Source organism: Mustela lutreola, chromosome 10, assembly GCF_030435805.1.
Source record: "Mustela lutreola isolate mMusLut2 chromosome 10, mMusLut2.pri, whole genome shotgun sequence".
Classification (NCBI taxonomy): Eukaryota; Metazoa; Chordata; class Mammalia; order Carnivora; family Mustelidae; genus Mustela; species Mustela lutreola.
The window spans coordinates 62905300-62926929 of NC_081299.1; the positions used below are offsets into that span (position 1 = coordinate 62905300).

General features: G+C 36.9%; 1 protein-coding gene across 2 annotated transcripts in view; it reads right to left on the reverse strand.

The window, feature by feature from the left end:
* SLC44A5 (solute carrier family 44 member 5) overlaps positions 1-21630 on the reverse strand; it is a 403850-nt gene that overhangs the window by 376147 nt on the left and 6073 nt on the right. Inside the window, exon 1 of one of the 2 annotated variants that reach the window (XM_059137460.1) lies at positions 3787-3909. The exons of the other annotated variant lie outside the window; for it this stretch is intronic. The gene's annotated coding sequence lies outside the window, so the exon portion shown is untranslated. Of the gene's footprint in view, positions 1-3786; positions 3910-21630 lie in introns of those variants that run through there. 2 annotated transcript variants of the gene reach the window in all.

A 21630-nucleotide genomic window follows, 5' to 3' on the forward strand; every position in this document is an offset into this window, starting at 1 on the left:
ATGTCAAATTTATTTGTTTTACCCCATGAATAATTCCTGGCCCATAGTAAATGTTGAATATAATATTAGTTCATTGAATTCAGATTCAATATAAAAAATAAGTACTCAAAGTTATCTGCTCTTCTGAGATCTCATTAAAATTATAATAATCATTTAAAAAACTAGCCCATGGTATCTCCATCTAGGTTCCTCAGAAGCAGACTCTAGATAAGGATTTGAATCAAGAATTTTTTTTAAGGTTTTATTTGTTTATTTAACAGAAAGGGAGAGTACAAGCAGGGAGAGCAGCAGGCAGAGTGGGAGGGAGAAGCAAGCTCTCTGCTGAGCCAGGAGCCGGATATGGGACTTGATTCCAGGACCCTGGGATCATGACCTGAGCCAAAGGCAGCCGCTTAACAAACTGAGCTACCCAGGCGTCCCTTGAATCAAGAATTTATGTGAGAGGTAACCCCAAGAAATTTAGGGAGAGGAGAAAATGAGTCATGGAATAGAGAAGAGCCAACAAAGGGTTCATTATCAAAGCAAGAGATTAGAACCTATGTCTCAATCCTGCCAGGCAACTCTAGAGCCAGTATATAACATGCACCTTAGAGTTATCCCAGCAGTAGTGTGAGGGAGCTGGGGTATTTACTCATGCATTCTTGTTAGACATCAGTTGAGGCAGACAGTCTCTGGTTCCTCCAGCCTACCCCATGGGCAGACAAAGGAAACTCCTACAGCCAGACAGAACCCTCTAAGAGTTGAAGGTACTGGCAGTTGCAAATGGGATATGTGCTGGGAAACTAGAAGTGAAGAGGGGATATAGGTACCAACAGCATCTACCACACACAATAACAAGAGAATGGTGAGGGAGCCATAAGTGGGCATGAATTTTCAACAAATTCTTGGGAGACAGAAAGAAGATGGAAAGCTAGTGACTGAAACATAAACACAGCCCAGAATACACAGGGAGAAATGTTTAAGCCCAGGAAAAGTGAGGAGGAAAGCTCAATCTGGGGCTCAATCTACTTTGTGGTATCCCAGTCTCAGGATCGAGACTCAGAAGTTGAGAATGAAACATAGGGCGGAAAATAAATTAACTGTAAGTCTTTTTGCAGGGAGTAGCAAACTGTAGCCTACCACCTGCTTTTGTATATCCAGTGAGCTAAGATAGTTTTTACGTTTTTAAAGCATTGCTTTAAAAAAAAAAAAGAAGAAGAAGAAGACTATCTGACAGAAACTGTATGTAATCCATAGAGTCTAAATATTACCACCAGGTCATTACAGAAAACACTTACTGACCCTCAGTTTATAGAACAGTCAATTGTCATACAAGCCCTTCCCCCACCTCAGGAATTAAGACTGCCTGAAGTCAGACACTTAACCCTACACAAAAAATCTGAGCTATCTTCTCTGATAATTTTACTCCTGAGTGCCCTCCCTCAAGAAGTTAATTTGAGGATGTAAGCCAGAAAGAAAACATACTACCCAAGAAACAGAATGTTATTCAGAGAGAAAGAAAATAAGTCTCAGGACCCTAGAGAGGAGTCAGTATAGACAGGACCCAAAAGACACAGTGTCCCAGGAGGGATGAAAAAGAGGGAACTGAATGGATTGAGAACTCTGAAAAAGATAAGGATATGATAAAGTCTATTGGTCGACGAGTTCATTCTTCCTGGGATTTGAAACTAAGAACATTCGGCACTGAGTGGCAGAGAAGTCCCAACATAAGACCCACAGGGAAGGAAGTGTTAATACCATCTCACTATATAGACTCCACAGTAAATAATATTTATCTGGTCATACTAATGAAAATGTTATTTATTGACTTGAAAGATTGGGAAGTAGAAGGTGAAAAGAAATGGGAGTATGTTTATCTTATAAAGTGAGTAGTTAAGAGCACTGTCTACAGTCAATGGAATAGGAAAGGAAGATTTAATTATGCTTTTCAAGTACAAAAGGTGATCTGTATGGAAACAGACTACTGATCATTAGATGTACAAATAGGACAATAAGGAGGTGAAAAGCAGTTCAGTCCTAATCTACCATATCAAGAAGGAAACAAAATTTGTAAAAAATTAAATAAATCAATGATCATATGGATTCCTTTACCAGTGGAGCATACGGAATAATATGGAGGACATTAGGAGAAGGAAAGGAAAAGTGAATTGGGGGAAATCAGAGGGGGAGACAAACCATGAAAGACTGTGGACTCCAAGAAACAAACTAAACAAACTGAAGGTCTTGGAGCGGAAGGGGGTAGCAGGTTAGGTGAGCCTGGTTGTGGGTATTAAGGAAGGCACGTATTGCATTGAGCACTGTGTTTGGTGCATAAACAATGAATCTTGGAACATTGAAAAAATAAAATAAAAATTTTTTTTTAAAGTCAGTGAAAGAAAGAAAAAAATAAATTGATAGTGGTGTGTGTATCTACTTAACAAAACATATTTCTTCATATATATATATATCTCCACAATATTGAGCCACCTCCTTCCCTACCCACAGGGATGACCAGCTTTAAAACATTTCTGTTTTGACCCTTCTAGTAGTTACTTACCACTGCATCTCTGAGATATTGTAACTTTTTGTAAATTCTTCTGTATTGTTGGACTTTCTTTAACCACATGAATTTATTATTTCAATAAAATCTAAAGTTTATCAATGTATGGAGAAATGACAATATTCCTCACAGTGTTCCCCTCTCAGATAATGTAAAATGAATGTGTTTAAAGGTTGCTGAGTCTCATTCTGACAACTAAAGGTGACACGAGAGGAGTGGCCCCACCTCAAAAGAGCCCTAGGTCTACAAATGATGCAGGTTAATTTTGTGAAACAAACAGGGGCCACCCTAATAAATATTATGTAAATTAGCACAAAAAAAAAAAAAAAAGAAATGAGGTATCATTCAAGCAATGAAGCCAGGAAAAAAGTTTCCTTCCACTTCCTATGAGAATACTCGCTGCTTTGAGAACCATGTCCATGTTGTCCCTACACTGAGATTCAAACAGAGTGCCTACATCTTCTATCTACATTCAATATTTACGGTAAAGATACTTACGCACCCCATGCACTGGTGCACCCAAAGCATCAGCAAACACAGCAAATCGAGACAATGTCAGCAAAAGTCTCAACTCATTTCAGTCTCAGCTGAATAAGCTTCATGAGGAGGCATTTGGAAAAAGCTAACAAGCAGAGAAAGCAGAACACGTCCGAACTAGCACCCTTGATTACACCTAGAAGTAAACAGCAGAACTAGAGGACAAGAACAATGTCCTCCTGGTAAGAAGTCGGGCTTCACTCATTTTCTAAGTTGCATTTTCAAAAGTTGTCCCAGGTGGACTGTGTTGCAGCAAACTAATCTCAAGGAAGCCTGGACAGAAAATATACGTTGATATTGTTTAGTAAGTGATCTAAATGGTGCCACTTGGCTTTGGTGTACCTGACTGAAGCAAGAATATCCTAATAGTAAGTTATTATCTGTGACTGAATTCGAGAACTTTTCTTCTTCTGTACAACCTGAAATTTATGCAGTTTTAAATAACAGATAAACAGATAAATCTTGATGAAATATTGAAAATAATAAATATTCCTGATATTAAACTATGACCTAGCAATGCTGATAAAGCAAACTGTTTAATAACAGAAAGAGCAGAAACAGATCTGGCTCTTAGGCAAAACTGTGGGATAAGGAACCTTCAGTGACCCAGCTCTACCGGAGCTCCTCACTCCTACAAACACCCCACAAACCATACCTGCACCCTTCGAAATCAGCCCAGTGTGGCTACTACCTTGTAAAACACAACTCACCTGAATGAGGCTCTGTCCTCTCCTAGATCCAGGCATTAGCAGAAGCATTAAGCCCACAGCGTGGGTATCTATGTAACATAAGAAAATTACTTAAACAATAAAAGCTACAGAAAGGGGGGTGCCTGCGTGGCACAGTTAGTTAAGTATCTGGCTTTTGGTTTCTGGTTCAGGTAGTGATCTCAGGGTCAGGAGACGGAGTCCCACATCCACTCCATTTGCAGGGCAGAGTCTGCTTGAGTGTCTCTCTCCCTCTCCCTCTGCCTCTCCCTGCTCTAAAATAAACTTTAAAATCTTAAAAAGAAAAATAAAAGATACAGAAGGAGAAGGACTGATTATGCTTTTATGAATATTTATAGGGAACATGTCTGAGAACTAATAAGAGTCAAACACAAAATGCAGCACTACACATGCCTTTGGGTTGATAAACAAGGACAGTGAAGAAAGAGGGAAGTCTTAGGGAAAGGGACTCCAAATAGTGTAGTCCAGGGAAGAAAGATGCTATTACTCCCATTTTCTAGAGGATATTTATGACACATTAAAATGCTTATTAAAGTTTCTATAAGTAAAAATCCAAAAATCATATTCTTTCCCTAAAACTAGTTCACTTCTGCACCCAACACATTTTTAATAATTAATCAAGCTTAACTCCAAGCCATACATAGCTTCACTACAGTATAAGCTTAAATTCCCTCAATTATTTACATTGCTTCACTAAGTGCTTCCAGACACATGTATTTTTATTTGTAGGTGTGAAATATCATGAGTTCAGACTTTAATGCTTTGGTTTAATCATGCAATAACACAGCATACCATGTAGGAAAGAAAAAATTTAGCTTTTTATAATATTGTACTTACTCTGATGGGACCAACTGCCAAGTGACAAATGATTCATATTATTGACTACGCACTACATTTGTTTTGATTAGTGAATGTATTGCTGAATAGTTAACGGCATGTCAGCCATTCATTTACAAATACATGTTTCCAAGGATATCATGCCAAGATATAAAACATTTCCTAAGAGCTAGTACAAAACTTAGCCGACAACATAAGTAATCCTTTAAAAACTAAAATTTTTCCACTCCACAAGTTTTTGTACAAATTATATAGAGTATAGTCCACATTAAGGCTATCTTACTTAATACAGAGGCTATATATTAAAATGGTAATAATTTTTTTTGCTGAATTATGCACAAAGCAACACAAGTCGGGCTTGTGTAGAGAGATGAGCTTACAAAAAGAAGCCTAAACAACTGCCATGTGGTAAGCTGGACAATGATGAGCACATTGAGCCAAATGGAACCATAAAGATATACTACGCCTGAACAATGCCATTAGCTATGGACATCTAGGCAATCAGGATGTTGTGTCAACCAACATTCAAGAGGTAATCAGGAATCACGGGAGTTTCTCTGAAGCTAAGATAGTGGAAAGCTTGAGATTAAGAGGCAAACAGTATCAGATACAAACAGTACCAGAAATAGAGTAATCAAAATAGGAACTGTTGCCACATTTATTTACAGTTATGCAGTATGGAAAACCCTTTCCCACTCCAGCTAAAGAGATACAGAGAACTAGCTCTCTAGGATAAAGATTAAGAGAGAGAGATAGATATAGACCCAAACACAGACATAGATAGAGCCATCTATACTGCCAGATGCCCCGGATCTCAGGTGGTAGGACTTTTTTTTTTTTTAAAGATTTTATTTAGTTCCATCCACATTGTTGCAAATGGCAAAATTTCATTTCTTTTGATGGCTGTATAGTATTCCTATATATATATATATATATATATATATATATATATATATATATATATCACATCTTCTTTATCCATTCATCTATTGATGGACATCTAGGTTCTTTCCATAATTTGGCTATTGTGGACACTGCTGCTATAAACATTCGGGTGCACGTGCCCCTTTGGATCACTACATTCATATCTTTAGGGTAAATATGCTTAGTGAAATAAGTCCATCAGAGAAAGACAATTATCATATGATCTCCCTGGTATGAGGAATTTGAGAGGCAAAGTGGGAGGTTTGGGGGGGGGGGTTGGGAAGGAAAAAATGAAACAAGATGGGATCAGGAGGGAGACAAACTGTAAGAGACTCTCAGTCTCACAAAACAAACTGAGGGCTCCCAGGGAGAGAGGGGTAGGGAGAGGGTGGTTGGGTTATAGACATTGGGGAGGGTATGTGCTATGATGAGTGCTGGGAAGTGTATAAGCCTAACGATTCACAAACCTGTACCCCTGGGGCTAAAAATACATTATATGTTAATTTTTTTTTAAGTAATAAAGATTTTATTTATTTATTTCAGAAAGAGAAAGAGAGCACATGTGAACAGGAGGAGGAGCAGAAGGAGAAGCAGACTCCCTGCTGAGAGGAGAGCCCTAATGCAGGACCCCGGGATCGGAAGGCAGATGCTTAACTGACTGAACCACCCAGGCGCCCTAATGGTAGGACTTCATCATGTCATGATTTTATAGAACTCAACATGATGATCCTCATTTCTAAATTCTTTAGATGTAGACACCTCAGTGTTTAAAATCAAAAGCTGTGGTGTCAGACTGCCTGGGTTTCAAGCCTTCCTGTGTGAATAAAGAGAAGTTAATCTTTCTAGACTGATGCTTTTTAGAAAAGGGACAACAATACTAACTACCTCATAGAACTGTAGTAGTGAGGATTCATTTCTACTTGCATAGCTAACAAGCACTCAAATTCACTGTGTCCATTCACTATGCCCAATATGAATCACTGATCTTCCTCTTCCAAACCAGCTCTTTCCATAGTCTTCATATCCCCACCATAGTTTTCTTTTTCCATTGCACAGGACAAAAGCCTTGAGTCATACCTGATGCTTCTTTTCCTCTCGGGCACCACATCCTATTGGCTCTATCTTCCAAACACATCCAGAATCCAGCCCATCCAGCCCACTCCCCATTACAGAATTCCATTCCAAGAACCATAATCTCTGGGCGCCTGGGTGGCTCAGTGGGTTAAGCCCCTGCCTTCGGCTCAGGTCATGATCTCAGGGTCCTGGGATCGAGTCCCACATCGGGCTCTCTGCTCAGCGGGGGGCCTGCTTCCCTTCCTCTCTCTCTGTGATCTCTTCCCTTCCTCTCTCCTACTGTGATCTCTCTCTGTCAAATAAATAAATAAAATCTTTAAAAAAAAAAAAAAAAAAAAAAAAGAACCATAATCTCTGCTTAGAGACCTCCAACAGCTTCCCAATTGACTTCCTCTTCTGATTTTTGCTCCCCATAGTCTATTCTCATCATAGCAGTTAGAGGAATCTTGTTAGAATGTAAGCCAGGTTGTATCACTTCACTGCTCAAACCTTTCATATAGCCTCTAAAATAAAAGCATAAGCCTGGGCTCCAGTTGGGCAACACTTTGGGTTTCCACTCAGGTCACTATCTCAGGGTCACGGGACAGAGCTCTGTGCTCAGTACAGAGTCAGCTTATGTTTCTCTCTTACACTCCCTCTGCCCCTCTCCCCACCTCTAAAATAAACAAATCCTTAAAAGAAAGTAAAATGAAAGTGCAAGTCTAAATGATCAGTTCCGTCATTTCTCCTTAACTTCATCTCCAGTTAGTCTCCCCCTTGCTTGCTCTGTTCCCACTTCATGGGCTTCTCTGATATACTGGGAATGAATGTGCAAAACTACTTCCTCCTCTAGGCTTTGCACCTGTTCCTCTTTCTCGGCCTTTCTTCTTCCAACTATCCAGATGTCTTCAGCACCTATTTCGAGTCTTTGCTCAAATGTCATGGTTTTAATGGGGGTCTTCCCTGACTAAACTTCTTTAAATTAAAGAATTCCCAGGATTCCTGGGTGGCTCAGACCCTCAGCTCAGGCCATGATCCCAGGGTCCTGATATTGAGTCCCACATTGGGCTCCTTGCTCAGCAGGGAGCCTGCTTCTCTCTCTGCCTCTGCCTTCCACTCTGCCTGCTTGTGTGCACTCTTTCTCTCTCTCTCTCTGACAAATAAATAAACAAAATCTTTTAAAAAAAATTCCCACATTCACTTACACACCCTTTCTTCCTTTACTCCTTTTTTTTAAAACCACAAAACTTATCACCATATAACACATGATGTTTTACTTATTAGTTTTAATTATTACGTGTCTTCTCCCACTACAATATAAATCCCCAGAGGGCAGAGGTTTTGTTTTTTTTTTTAAATTATCTGGTGGTATATATCCCCCAGAGTCTAAACTAATACCCATCACAGAGACATTTCCCAATAAATATTTATTAAATAATTGAATAAGTTAATAAGTACAAAACATCTAAAAATGTCTGATACATATTAAGTATATACTAAGTATTAGCTATTATTTATTCAGTGTATTCATTTATATAATGACTTCTAGTTTCTTAAGTCTCCTCAGTATATACTTTGATCATAGATTATTTTAGCTTCAAAGCATTTTATTGTTCCTTAATGTTTGGGGTTATTTTTTGTCTTCAATATGCAATTAATCTAACATTAAAAACTCTTGATCATAAAGGTCCAACGACATTCCCTACAAGGATGATCAGTTAAAAATTAGCTTTTAATAGCCATTAAATACATATTTTATCTCTTTTAAATAGTCTCTAAATACATTTTCCCTAAGTATATTTTATGTAAGGAGAATTACAAAAAGTCCTAGTCCTAGATACATAATTTGTATATTATATATTATATATAACATATAATATATAATTTTAATTTATTTAATTTAAATAAATTAAATTTAATTTTAATTATTTAATTTAATATATATTATATATATATTTATATATAAAAGTCCTAGATACATAATTTGTATATATTTCTCTATTCATTTTCTATGATTTCTTAAGTGTTATCAGCTAAATGAGTTTAAACAATTAGTTAAAAGAATTTTATGGAAGCACTGAAATAAATTACATAAAGAGCAAAGAAAACAATCTAGCATACCATTATCTTCTTCTATCATTCTCGTTGCTTCTTTTTAAATTCCATACAAAACAGGATCATATGTCAAAAATATGAATAGTACTCAGGTGGCTGTTTGGAAACCAACACAGCTAGAGCTCTCTGAGTTAGCATCTCTCCATAGCAACAGCACAAGGATAGCTAGTGTTCATAGTAGATATTCTGCCTCACTATTAGAAAACCTTGATTGTTTTTGCATAACTTTGCTGGCCTAGGCATTTTGTTGTAATACAATTTTTGCCAAATCACTTACTAATTTAAAATATACATAGGTGCCTAGCTGGCTCTGTTGGTAGAGCATGTGACTTTTGATCTCAGGGTTGGAGTTCAAGCTCCACATTGGGCATGGAAACTTTTCAGCAAAGGAAAAAAAAAAAAAAGAAAAAAGAAGCGGCGCCTGGGTGGCTCAGTGGGTTAAAGCCTCTGCCTTTGGCTCAGGTCATGATTCCAGGCTCCTGGGATTGAGCCCCACATCGGGCTCTCTGCCCAGCAGGGAGCCTGCTTCCTCCTCTCTCTCTGCCAGCTTCTCTGCCTACTTGTGATCTCTGTCTGTCAAATAAATAAATAAAATCTAAAAAAAAAGAAAGAAAGAAAAGAAAAGAAAAAGAAAATAAATAAATAAATCCCAACTTATGTTTTATATATATAGATATATAATAACCTTTAATTAACCCAAGATTTTACATATTAAATGTCTCATTCTTTCTCCCTCCTAACCAATAATATAGGTATATTGTGCCATATATATTTTTGCAAAGTACTTTAAGTTTTAAAAAAATCTATGTTGCCAAATTTCAGCACTTGAAATATAAAAACATTGGCATACAAAATCTACCCTGTGAACTAAAATTGGACATATTATCATAAGTATTCTCATCAATAAAAGTATTCTTGATTAAAAACTGGGATCTTTGGGCTTTAAATGCTTATTATAAACCACAGAGTTAAAATCTGCAGTTTAAACCCTGAAGGTAGGGATTTCAATCAGGAAATGAAATGGACTCTGAATTATGACCCTTAATTTACCAGGAAAGAGCTGGTTGTAATCAGGAGAGTGTCATATTTGGAAAACTACCGAAAGTAATTCAGTCTTTGCAACTGTACTCACATTACATAAGCATCTATTGCTAAAACGTTAAAAGTAGAGTCTTATTCAGACACTTCCCAAAATAATACACAATAACAACAACAAAACTACCCACAGCATAGAGTAAAGTGATTATATTTCTAGGGTCAAAAGATGCAAATCTAAATCTCAGATATACTACTTTTATTATAAGAAGCAAAAAAAAAGCAAAATCTGAAGTTAAGCTTTAAAGAATATTTCTGGACAGTTGTAGGATCTGTACTACTTTTATTATAAGATGCAAAAAAAAAAAGCAAAATCTGAAGTTAAGCTTTAAAGAATACTTATGGACAGTTGTAGGATCTATGAGCCTAGACAATAGGAAGCAAAATTTGCAGCATCTTAAACAACAAATTATCACCCTGTAAAATAAAGAGGGTGAGCTTCTCATATGACTGGCTCTAAAACTTGCAATTTGAGAGTCAGATGCAAGTATTTATGTTTTCTTACATCGTCTCTATTGTCTATAGTCTATATAGTCTCTATAGTCTGTATAGTCCATAGTCTTCTGCTCATGGAGAAGAAACGGGGTAAGCACTAGATAACCAGGCTTATTAGAAGAAAGGACCATGACACCCTAGAGTTATACTGCTTAAGAATTCATTGGCTCTAGAGAGAATAACGTGTTAGGATCAGTAACTTAATATATTTCAGAGACTACTTTTTTTTTTTTTTTTTAAATCAAAACCTAAAATACAAGATTAGTGCCTAAGGGGAGAAAAAAGTTTTTCTCAGATACCTACTACCTGTGATGCCTAGCTCTGGGTACATGTCAAAAAGTTAGAAATAGCCTAAGGCACTGGAAGTTTTAAAAACAAAGGGTATTATTCAACTTCGCCCATTTAAAATTTAGACAGGCCAGACCCTGAAGGCTGATGAAAACAGCCACATTCACCATATAATGACTCCAATGATTTAATTCTCTCATTACCTAGAGAGACCATTAGCATTAGTAGTAGTATGAGGCTTAAAACAGAAATTGGAGGGAAAAGTAGCACTTTATATTACAATGTATGATCAAGTTTTCCAAAACCAAAGTTCATTGTCTAAAGATTGGTCATGAAATCTACCTGCTAAAATTGTTCCATGGTGTATCTTGGCTTAAAAAAAATGAATCTAGCTGAATGAATGAACTGGCCTATATTCAAAAGGCTTGAGTCATTTTGGTCCACTGGCACAAAATAATAAAAATGCCAACTAGTTAATACCACTATTAGGACCAACAATTTAAAAGCTGCATTGTCAGCAATGAAGAATGTAATTTCAAAATTTGTAATGAAAACTCTCCTCTAATAACTCATAAAAATGATGTATATGGGATATAATCATACAGGAAAGGTAGACAGTATTCCAAAAATAATATTTGTGCTCCACTTATATACAAAAGCATACTTGGAGCTGAAAAATTATTCTTGGCCACAACCCATTAAAAAGTCACACACACAGACACCACACACCAAAAAGGTATGGATTTTTGAAGTTTGAAGGTATCATGGAAATGATCTAATTCAGCCTCTCCTTTAAATGAAGTGTTCCTATACATTCTAAATTGTTTATAATTCAGAAAGCAGAATCCTCTTCCATCTTTTTCTTTTCCTTATAAGCTATCGGTTAGAGAAAGAGGACCTTCATTATCCATTATTTCATGAACTAGAGCGAGCTTCATTTTTCTCTCATCACTTCATCCAAACACTCTCCATCGGGTCTCCCTTCCTCTACTCTTGACAGCGTCCCTTTCAGAAATCTTTTCATAATAGTTTCGCTATTTAAATGAATCTTTCTTCTGAATAGACCAGAGACAGATACCCAGATTGGTGATCTGACCCCTTTTCAGTAATTCCTGTTGGGTTGTGTCTAGCACCTCTTTTTTGAAGTAGGGAGGTAACTCTCACCCAGTGTCCTAAGTTTTGCATTCTCAAGTATTTAAAACAACAGAACATCTACCATTCCTTATGTTGTTATAGATGTAACAGATGTTACAGATGTTATAGATGTGATTTCGAATAAAACTGTTATGTCGTTGTCTTTCTGAATTGCCACCCAACTGCCTCGAAAGGAGAAATCCAAAATAAGAGGCTGAAGGCCCTCACTTGAAATGGCTCTGTTCCTTAGAAACTGACCTTTTATTGAACTGTTCTGTGATTCAGCCCAGGTGGAAAGGGCATAAGGCAAAGGTAATTAAAAGGCCGATAGAAAGAGCAGCACATTATCCTAATTACATTCTTCCTGGTGTAAATAAACCCATCTGCTTCAGTCGCTACATTAATAAACTAGCCCAGGTATCTATCAACTAAAATAAAAAATCTGGACCATAATAAAATTGACAAACGTATCCTGCATTAGCAATGAATTAGGACTATCAGTATTATCTATTAGTAAACTTAAAAAGCTACAGTCTTAGGGCGCCTGTGTGGCTCAGTGGGTTAAGCGGCTGCCTTCCGCTCAGGTCATCATTCCAGGGTCCTGAGATGGAGCCCCGCATCGGGCTCCCTACTCAGCAGAGAACCTGCTTTTCTCTCTCCCCCTCTCCCTGCCGCTCTGCTTACTTATGCTCTCTCTCTAGCTCTCAGTCAAATAAACAAATAAAATATTAAAAAAAAAAAAAAGCTACAGTCTTCATATTTAGAAGATGGATGATTCACAAATGTTTTCTTTAAAATTTGGGAAAATAAGATCCAACTATAAACACTACATTAGTTTTATTTTGTTTACAATTTCTAAGTAAACTTCGTGATCAGGAAAGTAAACTATCCTGTAAATATCATGTAACTAGCTTCCTTATTCTAATTTTGTACATAAAATTGCCATTAGGTAGAATTGGGGAAAAAGCTGAAATCCAGACTCAGAAAATCCACATTCACACTCTTGCCCCGAAACTTACTGGCTGCATAATTTTAGGCAAATCACTTACTCTTACTCTTCCAATTTATAACAGCAATGATAACAACAGTGGGATGCTTTGTCATGGAACTGTAAACCACTTTGCAAATATTAGCTTTCTCTCTCAAAAAAAAATTTTTTTTTCTGTTAGATCACATAAGAAGAATTTACTTGAATGACTAGTAGCACAGTCTTTGGAGTCAGACAGTCTCAGCAATTACTCAAGGTCAGTAGGTATTTGCTGAGCAAATAATGAAATATTTGTTCAACCTCATCCTATGTCAGAATTCCAGTCAAATTGTGTGTCATCTCCAAACTTCAATTTTCATGTATGTAAAATATACAATAAGAATACCTACTTCAGTGATTCTCAATCACAGCACAAATGAGGAACTCTAGTCTCTGACTTAGTAGGTCTGAGGCAAGGTCTAGACAAATAGTATTTGTATGCTTCACACGTATTTGGAAAATAACACAGAAGTGAGAGCCACTAAGCTTCTTCTCAAAGCTATGGTGAAGATTAAATGAGGAGATGCATACAGATACTTAATTAAGAACACATACTTAATTCATATAAGTATATAGATCATATTCTGCTTTTTTTTTTTTAAGATTTTATTTATTTATTTGACAGACAGAGATCACAAGTAGACAGAGAGGCAGGCAGAGAGAGAGGAGGAAGCAAGCTCCCTGCCGAGCAGAAAGCCCGATGGGGGCTCGATCCTAGGACCCTGAGATCATGATCTAAGCCAAAGGCAGAGGTTTAACCCACTGAGCCACCCAGGCGCCCCTCACATCCTGCTTTTTAAAACATTATTTTATGCATATTTATAAAAATATTTTATATAACATATAAGAGATAATCAGTGAATTATTAAAGCAGTGCTTCTCAAACTTTGGCGTGAGTCTAGTGGGATGTCAGGTAACGTGTAAGAACAGATTGCTGGGTCCTACCCCCAGAGTTTCCAATTCAGTAGGCTTGAGGTGGGACCCAAGAATTTGCATTTCTAGCTGGTTCCCAGATGCCACTGATGCAGCTGTCCAAGTCATGACACTTGGAGAAAATACTGCGTTAGAGAAACATTAATCACATCCGAAAATTATGTCTGTATAAAATGAAAACAAATAGTCAGGAAATACAGTATCAAAATTTTATAGTTTCAATGTCAGCGAATTTAACTCTGTTTGATGATCTGAAATACAGTCTTATATGATGACACCTTTCTCAACAAAGCCTCAGAAGACTCCTAGGGTGAATGGGAAGGTCACATCTTTGCAGTCCCATTGCAATTTGTATCAATTTGCCAGGTGTCGTTGCACTTAGCTTTGTAGAGAAATGAACTGGTAAAGCATTACTTTTTCCATTTAGTAGACAGCAAGGTCCTTGGAGGTAGAGATCAGGTCATACTTATCTATGTACCCTCAGAGCCCAGCACAGTGCCTGCAGACACTCAATAAAATGCTTAATGAATGAATGGAAACTCACTTGGCATAGAGTAATTTTGTGATTTTTTTTTTAATTGTAGTCTCATGGTAACCCCACGGTAAAGTTTAGAGGTATACAGACAACCATCTCCCTGTCATACCTCTTTCATTAGAGCAGAGGTTCTCAAAGGAGGTAAACTCTCCTACCACCCTCCTAAACAAAAGTTTGGCCTTAAACCAAAGAAATAATACCAATAGCAACAATTGGCAAGCATATAACAGTTTGTTTTACCAACAGACTTTGTAACCTGGGGCTCTATCACAAAGTTAGTTAGTGGTAGATTAGAAGAAAAAAAAATAGTCTCACTCTGAGTCAAACACTCTTTTTTTAAGATTTCCTTCTTTACTCTTAGCCACCTGGTCTATTATCTAATCTGAACCTCATCAGTAGTTGCTTCGCCTCTGACAGCTCACTTTCTGTACTGAGGCAAGATGATGGCCTGTGTCAGGAGAGCCCTTCCCTTCAGATGGTATTTTGATAATTAGCTTATTTTTATGACTTTTTATTAATTCAGCTATGTGGCTCAGTTCTTTATTTTTTTTTTTAAGATTTTATTTATTTATTTAAGAAAGAGACAGTGAGAGAGAGCATGAGAGGGGAGAGGTCAGAGAGAGAAGCAGACTCTGTGGAGCAGGAGCCTGACATGGGGCTTGATCCCAGGACCCTGAGATGTGGGATTATTCTTTCTAGAATAAGATATCTGATCCCCATATCGACTCCATAATGTTTTTCTTATTTAAATATATATATATATTCATTTATTTCCTCAATAATACATACAATTAAAATGGTTTGATAAATGCTATAACAAGTGAAAGCCTAAGGAGGTATAGAGGGACTTAAAGCATGAGTAAGCAGAATTAAAGCACCTTTTTTCTACTTTCTTGTATTGTATGTGCATGTGCACGCACACAAACACCACTCTAATTCCAGTCCATAAATGAAAGACCTCTGTTGCCTGACCTGCCATGTCATCTACAGACAGTAGAGCCAATTCCAGAGCACGTGGTGAAAGCAACATTGAAGTCATTTTAATCTAGACTTGCCTAAGTTCTGGCTGTGTAACTTGGGAAAGTAATCTTTACCTCTCTGAGCCAAAGTTTATTTATCCAAAATGAAGTTAAGCGAACCCATTGGTAGAATCTTCCATTTTTAACACAGCCTGGAGTTTTAACTCTAATGATCTCTAACTACGTATCATAACTTGCTAATCAGAAATTGATTGAAAACTATCTTAAAATTTTAGACTTTAATATTGATGAGTATTTCAAGGTACATTATTTTAAAAATATGCTGAGCCCTAGTCACATGAATTTCACAATCAATACTAAAGAAGGTAAGAAAAACTGACATCACAAATGGAAATACATCAGCTTTTAAAAAATTGAAATGAAAAATGAAGTTCTAAAAGGGAAAAAAGAACATGTTTAAATATAGCATAAGAGTGTCTAAGTCAGATCTAAATGTCATTAGTGTCTTCAAATGAAATGTTAAAAGAATTCTCATTTGTATCATAGTATCTGACTATCTACAGAGTAGAAAAATAACAAGATTAAAAGTTAGGAAAGCTGAACCTCAGTATGAATAATATCCCATTTGCAGGTAAACCTTTTAAAAAACTGTCCATATGTCACAAATAAACTGACATTCAAAGTTATAATGAAATCATCCAGTGCTATGTAAATTGATAATAAGCAACAAAAATTCTTTGGTGAAGGTGCTTTCTTTATCTTTAGAAATGGGGAAAATACTATCTACAAATTTTCTCTCCCTCCTGAAGATTAATGAGCTAACAATTAAAAGGTTTCATACCTTAGAGGAAAGCTAACAAGGCAACAGATATAGGCAGGGCATATGGTACCTTTTTCTTTTAAATCATATTAATAAGAAAAGAAAGATTAAAATCACAATGTCAAATAATAACAACCTTCACATCAAGTTAGTTTTTCAAGATATAATATTTAGCTCAAGATCTTACCAAAACGTATATAGTTAAATACAAATAGATAAATTAATTTGATAATCGTTAAAATTATACTTGGTATTAAATAGCTGTGGTTTTTAATGAAACCATTTTCAATAAATTACTTTTTATTAACCAAGACTAACCCAAAATAAGAAAATAATTATACCAAAGGAAGGAAGGAAAGAAGGGCCGGAGGATGAGAGGCAGGGAAGAGAGAAAAATCTCTCTCCAGGTATTTCAAAAATAATTCCAGAGTAATGGGATTTAAAGACTCCAAATGTGGAAAAGTCATTTATTAGAAACTGAAGAGTATCTCTAGGTGACAGTGATATATCCTCTGGAAAAGATACTGCCTAAGGGCAGCCTTTCATGCCTTGTTCACCACTCTCATCCCATTGCCTACATTTTTAAATCAGAATTTTTCTGTCTAAACATACCTGACTTCAGTGTTTCAAAAACATCTCAAAGGCCCTGACACAGAAGTTATTTATTCCCTGTAGATCATGAAACCAACTTTTTCTGCAATAAGTTTTTCTGCAGACGAGTTCAACAGTTCCCTCTTTTAAGTCTTAAAGGAATAAAAAGAGGAGGGACACCTGGGTGGCTCAGTCGGTTAAGCATCTGCCTTTGGCTCAGGTCGTGATCTGAGGGGTGCTGGGATGAGCCCCTCATAGGGCTCCCTGCTCAACAAAGGAGTCTGCTTCTCCCTCTGCCTCTGCCCCTCCCCCTGCTCATGTCCTCTCTTTCTCTCTCAAATAAATAAAATAGAAAGAAAGAAAGAAAGACAGACAGACAGTAACAGCTCCCTATTATCCAGAAACAGATTCACATTATGGATTATTCAGAAATAGTCTGGGGAACTCTTCCTACTATGGGAAGAAGGAACACCTGCCCTGAGCTCTGTCTATCAGTCTGTTTAGGAGCAGGTATAAGTGCTCTATTCCATTCACTGCAAAAGAACTACATCCTAAAATTCACTCACATATTTATTCAACTAATTATTATTGAACACTTACTAAGTGTTAGGCATCAAAATGAAAATTTAGTAGTCTCTAAGAAGTTTATACTTTAGGGGGCGCCTGGGTGGCTCAGTTGGTTGAACAGTTGCCTTCAGCTTGGGTCATTATCCCAGGATCCTGGGATCAAGTCCCTCATTGGGCTCCCTGCTCAGCAGAGAGCCCGCTTCTCCCTCTCCCTCTGCCTGCCTCTCTGCCTACTTGTTCTCTCTATCTCTCTGTCAAATAAGTAAATAAAAATCTTTTTTTTAAAAAATGAGCTTATGCTGGGCAGCATACTTTGAAAATAAAAAAGTTTATGGTTTAATTTCATTTTCATGTGAAAATGTACTGTCAATAAAGGAAGAATAGGACAAAAAGAAAAATGAATATAAAAACTATAGGAGTTCTAGTTAAAGGAAGATGATTTAGCATAACTTTCTTCTGTACCTTTTTGTTAGAACTTGAGCTATTATTTTATATCAGACCTTGGAATAATTTTCTAGCTAACTTTCTAATTTATAACATTATTACAAGATAATACTCTCACAATTTGGAGCTAACATCGGATTTTGTACTATCCAATCAGTACAATTCCCTAGATACATCAATAATAAATTCACTTTCCCTTTAATGGGCCACATTAACTTTTAGACTCAGATGCTACTGAGCCTCTTTAATCTAAATAGATAGTTCAACATGGTAAATGCACACACATATACACACAGATGTTTATTAAAACATTGTATACACAGAGAAAACCTGGAAAATTCAGCTATATATGTTTTATATACGTATATATATATATTCAGTTATAAATGTTATATATGTTAGTTATGCTACTGATTATCATTAAACCATAAAAATTATGAAGACTATGTAAAAATATAGAGAAATATGTATGTTTGATTTATTCAATGTTATAGCCATTTAGTATCTATGACATGCCCAGATTTATACCAGACATTTTGGATTATAGGATAAATATCACACAATCAGAACCCTCAAGGAGCTCACAGCGTAGTCGTGGACATCTATGGAGGGCCCTAAAGAAGTGGATAGCAAATGGGCACGTGTAAACCCCAAGTTGTGTGAGGCAGCAGTCCTTTGCTGCAATCCAGTAAAATGCAGGTCCAAATTGGGGCACATGACAACCTACACAAAGCCAGGTTTGATCCAAGAGAACTAAGTCAAGATACAGAAAGACAGAAAGCAGCCCTACCAAAGAGCAGAATGCCTCCAGACAACTGGCTTGGGAAAGGGTGCTGTTCTTTCAGGCACCAAGCACAGACTGGCTGGCCTGAACTGCCTGATGGTGTCACCAGAACAGTGGGAGGCAGGGGTGCAGGAGTCAGCTATGGCACGGGCGATGTTTGGACCCTGGGTTGTTAAGGCGCTGACTGATTTTGTCAGATTTTTTGGTTCCTTTTGCTTCAGGGCAGTGGCAAAACTGAAGACCCACAGAAGGACTGAGAAAGGAGATGGACTCTACAATTTAAATCATCTGGGAGCATTAATAGAAGCATGTGCAAGTCCAGGAGCCCCAGAGAGGAAGTGCTTAACTCGGCTATAGGGTAGGGGCAGGGCAGGAGTGCCAGAGGGGAAGATGGGGAAAGTTTCACAGAGACTGTAGGGACATTCGTGTTGAAGCTTGAAAGATAAAAAGGGATTTTCATCATAACCAAAAATCTAGTATCAGAAAGACAGAGAAGCACAAAAGAATGTGTGTGGTCCCCAGTGTTAGAATGGTAAGATCATTAAACTTAGGATAGATGTGGGAGGTGGTGGGAGATAAAGCAGAAAAGGTAATTATGGGTCAGATCCTAGAGAACCTTGTGTGCCTTGTTGTGAAATTCTGATTTTTACACTGGGGTGGTAACGGAGAGCCATTATTGGATTTTAAAGATGTGAAGTGATCAGATTTGCCTTGTAGGAATACAAGATTTGCAATAGAGTGAAAAAATTAATTGTAGATGATGAAAGTCTAATGCAAGAAGACCTGTTAGTGTACAGGTGGTTCGATTCATACTAGAAATGATGAGTGCTCAGTTATACCTTGGAATTAGAGAGAAGTAGATGCTTAGGATCGACAGTAGTGACTGACTGGATCAGGGCTAAGCAGGGGCATGGAAAAAGAATGAAGGATAACTTCAGATTCTCAGCTTGTGAAACCAAGTGGATAAAAAAGCCATAAAATAAAATCACAGCTATGGAGAACTATACATGAACAAAGACTAAATGAAAAAAAATAAAATAAAAGTGGGGGTTAGGACAGTAGGATGGTTTCCCAAAATCCTTTCAGTGTTCTATTGTACATACAAAATTATTTGGGACTACATCTAGGTTTAAATGCAGGCTCTGCAAATTACTAGTTTATAACTAAATAGATTAGTTAACTTCCATGGATTTATTTTCAGCCAATATTAATTTGTTTATAATTCCTCTCATTTTGAAGACGATTTAAAATAGTTTCAGAAATACCTACAATTCAACAAAACAAAGTATATGGAGACGACGAGAAACAAAATAAATCCACAAATGTCTGATATACAAGTCTTGAGTGAACTCTCAGACTCAGTTCTGAGCTTCCTAGCTGTCTACCCATAGTAAGAGACGCCATGAACTCTGTTTATCCACTGTTAGCTAGTGGCTTCTCCGAGAAACTTCTCCATCAGATACTCATAACACAGATACTTTTGTAAATAGTGATCAGCACAAGAAACAACACCTGCGAACTTAATAGGATGTCAAGCATCTCAATGTCAATCAATGTTACAACAACTAAGCACAAATCAGCAAAAGCACGTCTGTGGGGGCCAAAATAGCCCAAGCTGGGTAAAGAGCTATTTCAGGGTCTGGCTGACTCCAAGAAAAAGTTTTAGCATATCTATAGGAATCAAAGGACTGCATGTTTATTCAGGAAATCCTTCGTAAAGAGCCCTCCAATAATCAAAGACTTGATTATTGAACCGCTATTTTAACAATGGCAATTCTCTAGAGATTTTTCTGCTTTAATACATTAAAAACCCCATTTTTCAGAAATACAGGATACAGAATAAAACCTCATTAAACAGGACGAATTACAGGAAAGAAGTCTAGACTCACGAAAATTCTAAATACTCAAAAGATATTTCAATCTTTTTAATATAAGAAATTAGCTTTAAAAATGCCCATTGAGTGCTTTGGTGAGTGCTATGAAGTGTGTAAACCTGGCGATTCACAGACCTGTACCCCTGGGGATAAAAATATATTATATGTTTATAAAAAGTTAAAAAATTAAAAAAAAATGCCCATTGAAATTCCTCGAAGACTTCCTTTAGAAAGTTGTTTCGAGGCGCCTGGGTGGCTCAGTCGTTGAGCGTCTGCCTTCGGCTTAGGTCATGATCCCAGGGTCTCTGCTCAGCAGGAAGCCTGCTTCACCCTTTCCCACTCTCCCTGCTTGTGTTCCCTCTCTCACTGTCTCTGTCAAATAAATAAAATCTTAAAAAAAAAAAAAAATTGTTTCTAACGTATATAATTTTCTAACATTTAGTGCTACCAAAACCTTGAAAACTGTGCTTCCCAAGTAGGTTAAACAGGTTACATGCCTCTCTTGACCCACACAAACTTGTGTATAATCTATTACTTTGCTTACTCTTCATCATACCTAGGGCATTAATTCAGAATCCAGCAGTGAGAATCTACAGAGGTTAAAACATAAGGAGTGTTTAGAATTAGGCATGTGAAGTGTACGTCCTCCTTTTGTCTTCATGTTGTTTCTATAGATTACTAAATAAAAGTTTAATGTGTGGGAAGTGTGATAACAATTCAATGAAGAGTTTCCATGAAGTTTCACGAAGTATACATTTCAATGTAAGGCTTTTGTAGCGGGTAAGAGGGATGAGGGAAGAGGCAGATTCCAATTTTATTCTTTATAACTACAAGTCTGTCCTACCCCGTACAGCTAAGATACCTCTGGACACATTTACTTATGACCAAAAAATTTTTTTCACAACTTAATGGTTCTTCTTTAGTCACTGATACTCTTGCACTACAGTAAAGGTGTTAGGTCAGCAGAATCAATGTCACTGCCATGGGAAAAGAATGTGATGACTTTCTTGTGCAGCCAAACAAAAGAACTGTGAATAAGAGGCTGAAAACAGTGAATAAAAAGAAAAAATAACTTAATTCAAACTGAAAAATACTGTTAATACTTGAATTTGTGTAGTATTAATGTCTATTAAGAATGTTTTATAATATTTTTTTCATTTTGTGACTTTGGGTATTTTTCAACTAATATTTACAAAATGGACACGATCATAGCCTAACTTTAAAATGACTTTTAAGTTCTTTGTAAGGAAAACCTGGAGTGACAATAATTTTTTAATAAAATTTTACTGTGGGGATGCCTGGGTGGCTAGCTGGTTAAGCCAGTTCAGGT